This window comes from Glycine max, chromosome 16 (genome assembly GCF_000004515.6).
Source record: "Glycine max cultivar Williams 82 chromosome 16, Glycine_max_v4.0, whole genome shotgun sequence".
NCBI lineage: Eukaryota > Viridiplantae > Streptophyta > Magnoliopsida > Fabales > Fabaceae > Glycine > Glycine max.
The window spans coordinates 19818970-19831303 of record NC_038252.2 but is presented as its reverse complement, the minus strand read 5'-3'; positions in this window follow the sequence as shown (position 1 = coordinate 19831303).

Below are 12334 nucleotides of genomic sequence, written 5' to 3'. Positions count from 1 at the left end.
TGGCCCAATCTTCTTGGAGTCTTCTATCCAATGCCCTTGGGGGGGGGTAGGATTGCATCATTCCCTCCCCCTTGAAAAGGATTTTACCTCAAATCCATAGGTTCTTGAAACTCAGGGATTCTTTCCTTAACACCTGTAAAAAGAATATAAACATATGTATTAGTGATGTTGGGTATGTTAGAGTAGGGTAAGGACTGAAAATCGCTTTCCTGACCATCTTCCCATGAGAGGACATAGTTCCTCACCAACTCAATGAGTGGTGCTACAAGTATAGAAAAATATGGGACAAACCTTTTGTAAAAGTTTGTTAAGTCAATGAAGCCCCAAATTTCCCTTATACATGGTGGACTAGGCCACTTAGGAATGACCTTTATTCTCTTAGGATTCATAGGAAGCCCTTGATCACTATTTAAAAAGTTAAGGAAAGTAATAGAATAAAACATACATTTTTCTTTATTTTCATGTTGATTATTCCTACAAAAAATTATGACAAACCTAAGGTTTCCCATATAAGCACCTAAGTTTGTATTGAAACAAAAAATAAGAACAAACCTGCCTAATGAGTTCCTATGTACACAAATCATGAAGATGTTGGGTGCATCAGTGATTTTATAAAAGACGGTTGCACCACTCAACACATTCATCATACCACCTATCATAGGGATTTGGTGCCTCATAATACTTATTTTGGGCACCAATAAAACACAAGGATTGAAGCTTTTACGAACCAAACCCTCATCCAACAACTCCTTTACTTGAGGAATAACCTCAAGCTCAAGAGGTGTGGCGGTGCTAAGGGATGTTTCCCTTGATAGGAGAAGGTAGAAAGATTGTTCAAGCACCGTCCGCAGATTCCACTTGTAAGACTAACTCAACTAGGACCGCATTAAGACACACATACTCAACTAAATTATCGCACCCCGATTCCTCATGAATGCACGACAACTCAGCCCTGCACTATCAAGGACTTTAGAGTCAGACCAGTTTCCACTATTGAATGACCTTAACAAAGCATGCATCTACGTGATGAAGGTAAAGGCATACTGGAATGAAAAACAGATAGCACAGAGAACACATAAAACATCATTAAATAGATAGAAATATATTTACATTAGGTACCTACAGGGAAGATCCAACAGAGGATTTAGCTTTCCATACCAGGAAGCCTTCTTAACAACAAAGAGAAGAACAAGATGAAAGATTGCAAAAATACATGTGGTGAGGATGTCTCCTTCACCTCTAGGATCTCACAATCACTCACAAACTCATCTCAAGCACTCAATCCGGCTTCTACTTCAAGCTCTGGTCTCTGCAGATCTTCACACCGTGAAATCTCTCAAAACTCTCTAGAACATGGAACTTTCTCTCTCTAGAAACCCTAGACATGAAAAGCTCTGAATCCCAGTCCAAACTCTCTTTATAAAATCTGATTTCAGGCTTAAATAGGTGGCCTTGTTCGTGCTCGTGCGCTTAGCGCACTTATGGACCGCTTAGCGCACGTTAGTGATTTTTGGCTTAGTGCACCTTTCTCGCTGTCGCAACATGCCCTTCGCGGGCGAGTGAGGGCAAGGCTCATGGGTGCGCTTTCCAAAGGAGGAAAGATGCGCGGAGTCGCCACCAATGTTTATTTGTGGAAAACGTCAGAAAAACCGAAGGAAACCGGTCAAAATGAAAATTCTAAGTTCGGGAGTTGTATTTACGCTTGAGGAAGGTATTAGCACCTCTCACGTTTGTCTCAAAGGACAATAGCCTATTTTTTAGATTTGTGGAAATTGTGTTACCTTAACTTTTATTTCTTTTTATTTTTTGAGGTCGACAAAAGCGGGGCTTTTGCTCCTACGCACCCTCCTTTGGAGAGGAAATCAGACCTACGTAGTTCTTTCTTAGGCGTGAATCAAGCGATTCTTTTTACTTGAAAGGTGATCATTTTAAGGCGTTGGACCTTAAAAATGATCCATTTTACTTGGTAAGAAACTGAAATGATAAATTTTCAAAAACCCTATTTTTGTGGACGAGCTTGACTAGGCGAGTTGATTTTAGCCTTAGTTTCACTTTAGTTATTAGTCAATTCAATTAAGAATGAGAAATCCCAAAGAGAAAACGTCCGATTGATTTTTTGCTTTATTTTACTAAAAGGCATTTTTTGATTATTATATTATTATTTTACCTCTTTTTTGATTTCCAACGTGGTTACGGTACGACCGAACAGTCGGAATTCATTTTAACCGAAATTAACGGATGATACAATTCAAACGATCGGTGGAAATTTATTTTATTTTTAGATTAGGCAAGAAATGACTTAAATAAATGGCTTAAGCACGTCAAAAGGGGGTATAAAAAGCGAATGAAAACGAGAATAAAAATACATGAAACAAAACGTGGACCACCACGGGTACATAGAATGAATTGAAAAGCTCGGTTTGAAGCACTTACCCGTTGAAGACTGAAGAAAACGAAGAACGAACGATGAATATTTGAAGAACGATCGAGAATCTTCGCGTAATTACTCACGGAAACGTTACGGAAGCGCCTCGGCTTGGATTTTCTTCACAGAAACAATTTTCCTCAGCAAATTTAAGAGAATACGAAATGCCAAGAAGGCTGAACCCTTTTCTTCTTCACTCCTCCCCCTATTTATAGTAAAATAGGGGAGGAGCTTGCCACCCAGCTCGCCCAGGCGAGCAAGGTTGCTTCCTCCAGAAGCAACAGCCTTCTGGAGGAAGGATCTGGAAGGCCCAAGTGGGCCAGATTGCTATTTGTACCCCCCTTTTCACTAAATGCACCCCTTCTATTTTTTTTGGTAATTCTTTTTCCGTAACGCTACGAAACTTTACGAATTTCGTAACGATACTTATTTTCCTTCCGCAAGGTTACGAATCCTTACGGATTATGTATTTACTCTTTTTTAGTTTTCGAAGAAGTTACGGAAACCCACAGATTGCGCAAAAATACCTCCTTTCGATTTCCGTCACATTACGGAATTTCACGGATTGCGCTAGCCTGCTTCCTTTTGATTTCTGACACGTCTCGGGACTTTATTTATTGTGCAACAAAGGACGCCAAGTATCTCAAAGCGGCTAACCAAAGGTTGCATGTCAACAAGTAATAATCCCCGGACCAAATTAGGGTATGACAGTTGCCCCTCTTTACTTACCTTTTATCGGAGATAAGAGGAAAGCAAAGATAAGACACTGATTTCGTTCGTCTTGCCCTTTCCGTGATTAGTCCATGACAACTCTCGTCTCTACTCCTTCTTTTTCTTTTCTGCACAACACAATACAAACAACAACAAGAACAACAAATATAATATACATATACACTTTTGGGAAAAAATAAACAATCGGGAACATAACAAAGATCACATTCCCAGTCAAGAGGATCCGCCCTTGACGATGAAAAACTCTGGAGAATGGAGGATTGCTCTCAGCAATCACTACACATGGCTCCAAACTCGTGGGTGGAGGACGCATGAACGAAAACGCAATTCATGGGGGTCCGAAAAAAGGGTTGAGAATGGAGAATTGCACTAAGCAATCACTACGCATGGCTCCAAACTTGAAGGTGGAGGACACATGAACGAAAACGCAATTCATGGGGCTCCGAAAAAGATTGAGAATGGAGAATTGCACTAAGCAATCACTACGCATGGCTCCAAACTCGAAGGTGGAGGACACATGAACGAAAACGCAATTCATGGGACTCCGAAAAAGATTGGTCGGCAGGACCGAACGATCCACCGGGTCTTTCCACCTACAAAAGAAAACATGTTTTTTGCAAAGAAAAATAAATCATTCGCGAGAGCACCATATCTTAGAGAAACAATATACTTGTGCTAAGGGTAATCTTCCTTGTAATCGAGAATGAAGGGTAGGATGTCAACTTTTAGCTTTTACATGAACATGCAGGGGAAACATCGGGGTAAGCTGAAAATAAATCACTCATAGTGTATAAAACTCACAAGGCAAGTGTTTTATCCCATTCCCAAACCATAACTGCACCATGACTCTATTTTGCACACGACTTCCTATCGAATCAAAGATCAAACGTACGATCACGGACCAATAGGATTTTCTCGAGGGTGGTGTTTTTGGAGAGGAAGCTGGGTGTTTCGGTCTTTTCCTCTTTGTTCATGTGGGGTGGGATATTGCCAGTCGAGAATGATTTTGAGTGGCAATCTGGCTTGAAGAATTTCTGTCCTCTTTCTTTCATTAATCGAGAGTTGCTTCTTTTCCCTTTTCACTTCCCTTTGACCTTCGACCGGGAATCTTTCCTCTTCTTTTTTGTTCTTTTCTTTATTTTCATCTTTTTTCTTTTTCTTTCTTTCCATTTCTTCCTTTTCTTTCTTTTCACTTCTCCTTCCCCATCCCTTTCTTTGGGAAATCGGGTTTTAGCATTCTATTCGCTCTCCCTTGAGGAGATTCCGCTGTCCTTTGCTTCGGGGGAAAGAATGAGGATTCCCTTTTTTATAGGCCAAGGTTCAAAAAGGTCTAAGGTTGTCTTTCAATGGGGTCTTTTATCGTGTGAACCCAATCTTGATATCTGGGGCGAAAAAAATTTGGGTGTCAAGGTGTCGATTTCGGGCCGAGCTTCCATATTGTTCCATAAGGCATGCGTGACAATGATGATTTGAAAACAACGTGCAAAATTAGTCATGGCTACAGCCAGGTGGGCACTCAAGCATCCTGTTTATGGCATTGTGATACTACGGTTGGGAATTTACACAGACAGACCCAACGTTTCCAAGTTATGTTCTTTCATCAGTTCAATGAATTCATCCATCCTTATCTCGGTTCATTCCGGAAAATAAACTCTTAGCATCAGTCCCTTGTTTCCAGAAGATACGTTTGCTCTTTACGAATGATTTATACTTCTTAACTATAACATGTCGACCTTTGCAGTCTTTCTTTCTTTTTCCTTTTTGTTTCATTTTTATATATTCACAAAATTATACACCTATGGTCCTTTATGAGAAAACCTTTCTTTGTACATCTATATGGCAAACTTTTTCTGTACACGCATTGGAACTCTCTCTCTTTACGTCACACGGTCAAACCCTATTTACATTCAAAGATCTTTTTCGTTTTTCACCAACACACACCTATGGTTTATTCAAAAGTTTCTTTATATACACTCGTTGTTCACACACACAAGAATTTCTCTACATGTATTTTTTATACACAAAAAAAACCTTTTATACACACCTTCTTTTTACACATATGTATAAATAAAAACCTTTTTCTTTTCTTTATGAACATGACTTTTATTCACAACACTTCTTTCTTTTTATTAGGATTTTTGGTTCATTTTACTTTTAGGACAACGTTCCTAAATGAAAAATTCTACACGATTCCGGAATTTCAACAGACACTATTGACAACAACGAAATATGTACTAACATAACAATTCAAACGACATGTATGCACAAAACAAAAGTCAATCAAAACGAAACAAACGTTAGTCCCTTAGTCAAACAAAAACAAGGTGATATATACCAAGAAAAATGGAAACAAAAAGAAATATGGACCAAGGGATCTCCTAATCATGTGGCCCCGCTTCCTCCTAAGAAATCAAGTAAATCGGCCATCTCCTCGTCCTCGCGGGCCTCATTTGCCTCGTCGGCAGCCTCTGCTGGTGCCTCTGCAGGTGCCTCTCCTGCCCGGGCCTTAGGCCAATCTCCAGGCCATGCAACCTCTGCCCTGAACTGGTCCAGAGTAGGGCACGGAAAAGAAGTAAAGCCCTGGCTCTGCAGGCTGAGGCTCATTTGATAAAGACAATCATGGGTCTGTACATGTGTCCGGTGGTTGGCCGCCTGCTGGCGAACCAAATGCCGCAAATACTGCTCCGTATCGAACGATCCGGCTGGACCGGCCTGATGAGGTGGCGGCGTGTCTGCGGCCTGCGGAGCATCCCCGTGGGCCTGTCTCTGCGTGCAATACTTCTCAATAAAAGCTCGGGTGATGGGCGGCCGAATCACCTTGCTAGGTGCGACAGGGACTCCGAACGACTGGCAGAGTCCTGTGATCAAGGCGGGAAATCCCAGGGCCCTGTTGGACTTATCCGGGTCCAGAGGGTGCCTGGTAGGCGCCATACCTGCAAATATATAGATGGCATCAGCGATTAACTGAGCCACGTGAATGCTCATCCGCGTCAGGATGGCGTACACCAGTTGACACTTCGGCAGGGGGAGGTCAGAATTATGGTCGCTGGGCTGGATGTTGCTGAGCAGCAAAGTCATCCAGATCTGAGTCAGGGTGGTCATGTTGGTGCGCATGATCCGCACCCATCTCCCGGCAGCAGTCCGGGCAAAATCCTGCCCCGGTATACATAGCAACTGGGCGATGGCCTCCTCATCGAACCCATCGGACTGGTTCCTCCTCTGGCCATACTCGCACTCCTGACCCTCTTCCAGCACTAAAGGATATCCCAGGAGCTGGCCGATAGCATCTGCATCAAACGGGATCCACTGACCCCTCACCCAAGACCTCATATCTCGCACGCCCTCCTCTGTAGGCCAAGCATTGGCATAAAATTCGAGGACTATGTCTGGATCGAACTTGGCCATGGGGGTAACCAGTGATGCCCACCGCCGGCGAACTATCTCCTCCTGGAAATCGGTATACTCATCGTCTCTGAGCTGGACGCGTCCCTCCCGGAGAAATGACCATCCCTTGATGGCCTCAAAGCGCTGCTGGTGTTCAATGCTTCTAAAGCGGTGAGTGTCATACTCGGGAGCGGAACTAGTTCCTTCGGCCGCTTTATCCTTCGTGGATCTCTTTGAGGCAAGTTTCCTCGGGGCCATTTCCTGCGAGAACAAACATTTGGAAGTTAGTTTTACAAGATAATGCTTATCTTAACGCAAAAATGTCGTGCTAACCCCCCTGATTTAGACCAAACTCATGTAACCTATTTATGAACACGCGCATGTGTAGAAAATATCCTATTACTCATGTCAACATACAAGAGCATCAAACATATTCTAATTGCCATACACCTATATACATTATGAAAAAAAGAAAACACACTTTCATGCTCAAAGTGTTGCGTCAAACTTTACACCTAATTTATATCCTAAACATTTTCTATCACAAACTACTTACATACATTTGAAGTACACAATACAAATTTTTACTGTTTCACTCATATTTATTTATATGCATATTGGAAAGCTAATTGCATCCTGCACATATTTGCATTCAAAAAGGCATTCCACACTATCATACATTCATTTAGGAAGACAATCATTCACACTTTGCTAGGAATTTCATGCTCCTTATATTTACCTATGTATACACACTATTGCAAGGTGTTTTCCACGCTACCTCTATGTAAAGTATCAAACATGGGGCAGCCCAAATTCGAGCAAAAACTCTCACAAGCAAATCCTAATTTTCATGTTTTTTTCTAATTCTAAAACCAAATTTTGGATTCCTAGCCATAAGCATGTTTCCTTGCATTGAAGCTACAAGTTTGGGTTCCTAAGCTTGGAATTGCATTTGGGCACCTATTTGGAATCTCCTATGATGTACCTACATATAAGAAACAGTCCCACTCTCCCAATTTTACAAAATCATATTCATACATCATTGGGGCATTTCACCGAGCACTTGGTGAGCGCATGTTTGGACATAAATTGCAAGAGGATGGGGACAATGTGGCATGCCCCATTGCTTCAGAATACAGCATAGGCCTAAGGCCTTCTCATTCAAATCCTCAACTCAAGAAAACAAGCATAAAAACAAACCAAAACTGCCCCACAAATATAAGCACATTCTCACAATTTGGAGCACCAAAAGATGAAGAAAATATACCAATGGGAAGCTAAAAACATCAAGGATTGAATACTTACTTGTTGGAGTGAATAATAACACCAAAAATGAAAGCAAAAGGCAACCGAAAGTGGCTTGAGGGAGCAAGAACCGCAAGCCTTCGTGTTCTTTCTTTTGAATGAGGGGGGGGGGGGAAGTTTTTGGATGCCAAAACATTCCCCTCCCTCATTTTTATAATTTGGGTGCAGGGGTTGCTCGCCCAGGCGAGCTCAGCTCGCCCAGGCGAGCTAACCTGCCATTTTTTTTTAGGGGAACATTGACCATGTCTCCTCCTCCCTTACGGGTTAGCGTTTGCCTACTTGAACCTACTTAAATTAGAATTAGGTGTCGATTACTTATTTAAAACAAACAATAGTAAAAGAAACTGCGAATGCAAAGGATATTGGGCTGCCTTGCAACAATGTTCTCTGCTTGTTTAGCGCCGGGAAGGGGCAACGATCGGTCGGTCGTGACCCTATCCCCACTTGCATTCGTCCCTATGTTCCTGCAAGTAGGAAACAAAATCTGTGGCCAATCGTGTCCGGTCATCGTCTTACCTTGGTTGATTTCCGTAGTCAACTTGTCTTGACTTCTAACCATGACCTAAGAAGGCCCTGCCCTTGTTACCACAAAATATGCATGTGTATGTGCATGTATGAATGTTCCTAATGCGATGACTTTCTTTTAGTGAGGGCTGGTTAGATTCAATTTTAAATAAGCGTTTGGGGCACCCCCATACACCGAGCGAAGAGGGCTCAAGTTATAACAAATCTAAAACACAAGGTTTGAAAACAAAGGGAGGACTGAAACCTCGCCCATCTTTAAAGAAACGAGACAAATACAGTGAATGGGAATCCCTAGAGGAAACCAAAAAGAACGAGAACAACTCAGAAATAAAAAACATGCAACGGTCCTCTCGATTGCCCCAGACTTCAAGCGTAATATTGTTTAACTACATCGGAGTTCACGGGCGAGGGCAGCTCCTCGTCATCCATGTTGGTGAGTATCAGAGCACCCCCAGAAAAAGCTCTTTTCACCATGAAAGGTCCTTCATAATTCGGGGCCCACTTGCCTCGACTATCCTTAACAGCGTGGGACATCTTTTTCAGCACGAGGTCCCCCTCGTTGAACTTGCGCGGATGTACCTTCTTGTCGAATGTGTTCTTTACTCTTCGTTGATACAGACGCCCATGGCTCATGGCTGTCAAACGCTTACCTTCAATGAGGTTGAGTTGGTCGTAGCGTGCTTGAGCCCATTCCGACTCTTCTAGGTTGGATTCTGCTATTATCCTCTGAGAAGGAACTTCCACCTCAAACGGAAGTACTGCTTCCATCCCATAAACTAAGGAATACGGTGTTGCCCCAGTAGAAGTTCGTACCGAGGTTCTATATCCGTGCAGGGCGAAAGGCAACATCTCATGCCAATCTTTGTATGACACTGTCATCTTTTGAATAATCTTCTTTATATTCTTATTCGCAGCCTCTACAGCTCCATTCATCTTTGGCCGATAAGGGGTAGAGTTATGATGCTGGATCTTGAAGTCTTCGCACATCTCCTCCATCATCTTATTGTTCAGATTGGTACCATTGTCAGTAATGATCTTCCTGGGGAGTCCGTATCGACAAATCAGCTCCTTCTTTATGAATCTAACTACCACATTCCTTGTGACATTAGTATAAGAAGCTGCTTCGACCCATTTGGTGAAGTAATCTATCGCCACAAGAATGAAGCGGTGACCATTCGACGCTTTGGGTTCGATGGCCCCAATGACATCTATCCCCCACATTGAAAAAGGCCAAAGGGCGGACATAACATTTAGAGGATGTGGCGGAACATTGACATTGTCCGCGTATGCCTGACACTTATGACACTTCCTTACATGGGCACAACAATCACTCTCCATGGTGAGCCAGCAATAACCGGCCCTAAGGATTTTTTTGGCCATAGCATGCCCATTGGCATGTGTCCCAAAGGAACCCTCGTGAATCTCCTCAATCATGAAGTTCACCTCTTTGGCATCTACGCATCGTAGGAGGGTCATGTCGTGGTTTTGTTTGTACAGGATGGTACCACTTACAAAGAAACCAGTAGCTAATCTCCTCAACGTCCTTTTGTCATTGTTAGAAATCCCTGGTGGGTATTCTTTGTTCTCGACATACTGCTTGATGTCGAAATACCACAGTTTCCCATCTCGCTCTTCCTCTATTGCATAACAATATGCCGGCCTGCCTTGAGATTTGAATTTGATGTATGGTAGATCCCCGTGTGGGGCAAGTTGAAACATGGATGCTAGAGTGGCTAATGCATCAGCCATTTGATTCTCTTCCCGAGGTATGTGGTGGAAGGAAATGTCGTCAAAGTGCTTGGCTAACCTCAAGATGTGAGTTTTATAGGGCATCAACTTCGGATCCCTAGTTTCCCATTCTCCTTTCAACTGGCGTATCACCAAAGCTGAGTCTCCATACACCTTGAGTAGTTTTACATCAAAATCAATGGCCGCCTGAACCCCGAGGGTGCATGCTTCGTACTTGGCCATATTGTTGGTACAATCAAAACCTAGCCTAGCCATGAAAGGAATACACTGATCATCCGGGGATATAAGGACTGCCCCTACTCCGTGGCCCAAAGCATTAGATGCCCCATCGAAGTAAACAATCCATTTGTCTATGTCTTCGTGCGTCCGCTTCTCTTCAAACAGGGCCATGATATCTTCATCTGGGAACTCGGGGTGCATCGGCCGATAATCCTGGAGGGGTTGCTGGGCCAAATAATCTGCTAAGGCACTTCCCTTTACCGATTTTTGGGTGACGTAAATGATATCGAATTCAGATAATAGTACCTGCCTCCTAGCGATTCGTCCCGTGAGGGCCGGTTTTTCAAAGATGTATTTCACGGGATCCATTTTGGAAATAAGCCACGTGGTATGACTGAGCATATACTGCCTAAGCCGATGTGATGCCCATACCAGAGCACAACACGTCCTTTCCAGCATTGAGTAATTCATCTCACATGCGGTAAACTTCTTGCTCAGATAGTAGATGGCTTGCTCCTTTTTCCCAGAATCATCATGCTGACCCAACACGCACCCCATACACTCGTCCAACACGGTCATGTACAGGAAAAGAGGTCTTCCTGTTACAGGTGGCATGAGCACCGGGGGATTCGCAAGACTCTGTTTGATCTTCTCGAAGGCCTCTTGGCAGTCACTGTTCCATAGGATTGCTTGGTTCTTACGTAACAGCTTAAAAATGGGCTCACAGGTAGGGGTGAGCTGCGAGATAAATCTCGCGATATAATTCAACCTGCCTAAAAACCCCCGAACCTGCTTCTCCGTGCGTGGTTCTGGCATTTCAAGGATGGCCTTTACTTTCTCGGGATCTATCTCTATCCCTTTCTGACTTACGATAAATCCTAGTAGCTTCCCCGACTTCACCCCAAAGGTGCATTTGGTTGGGTTTAGTTTTAATTGGTATTTCCGCAACCTTCCAAACAGCTTACGCAGATTGACAAGGTGTTCATCCTCAGTCCGAGACTTGGCAATCATGTCATCTACGTAGACCTCTATTTCCTTATGCATCATATCATGGAACAATGCCACCATGGCACGCTGATAGGTTGCCCCAGCATTTTTCAACCCGAAGGCCATCACTTTATAGCAGAATGTCCCCCATAGGGTGACGAAAGTGGTCTTCTCTACATCCTCGGGTGCCATCTTTATTTGATTATACCCCGAGAAACCATCCATAAAAGAGAAAAGGGCGAATTTGGCTGTATTATCTACCAATATATCAATGTGTGGCAGGGGAAAATTGTCTTTAGGACTGGCTCGGTTCAAGTCCCGGTAGTCTACACACATTCGAACCTTGTCGTCCTTTTTCGGGACTGGGACAATGTTGGCCACCCACTCTGGGTACCGCGCCACAGCTAAGAAACCTGCATCAAACTGCTTCCTTACTTCTTCTTTAATTTTTAAAGACATCTCAGGTTTCATTCTTCGTAACTTTAGCTTAACCGGGGAAGACCCAGGATTCAAAGGCAACTTATGCTGCACAATGTCGGAATCCAGACCGGGCATGTCTTGATATGACCACGCAAAGACATCTTGATACTCTTCAAGAAGGGTTATCAAGCCTTGACGGATAGGCGCGGTCATACCGGTTCCTACCTTTACTTCTTTCTTTTCCTCCGCGGTCCCCAAGTTTACCAATTCGGTTTCTTCTTGGTGAGGCTTCATTTCACGTTCTTCCTGAGCGACCAACCTCTCCAACTCTGGTGACAGGACGTCCTCTTCCTCTTCCTCGTTTATCGTTTGGCTTATATCTCGATCGAAATCGATTGTCAAACCCTCGTTGTTAGGATCCTCAAAGAATCGACCCTCATATCTATAGCAAACAAGACAAAAGAAACAAAAACATGTAAAATGATATGATAAAAGGTGGGACTGCAAGAACAGATGAAACAAGATCTCTTTGTTTATTTAATAAGGTAGGTTTCACAAAACAAAAGAGAAAGGAAATCTATAGGCTCT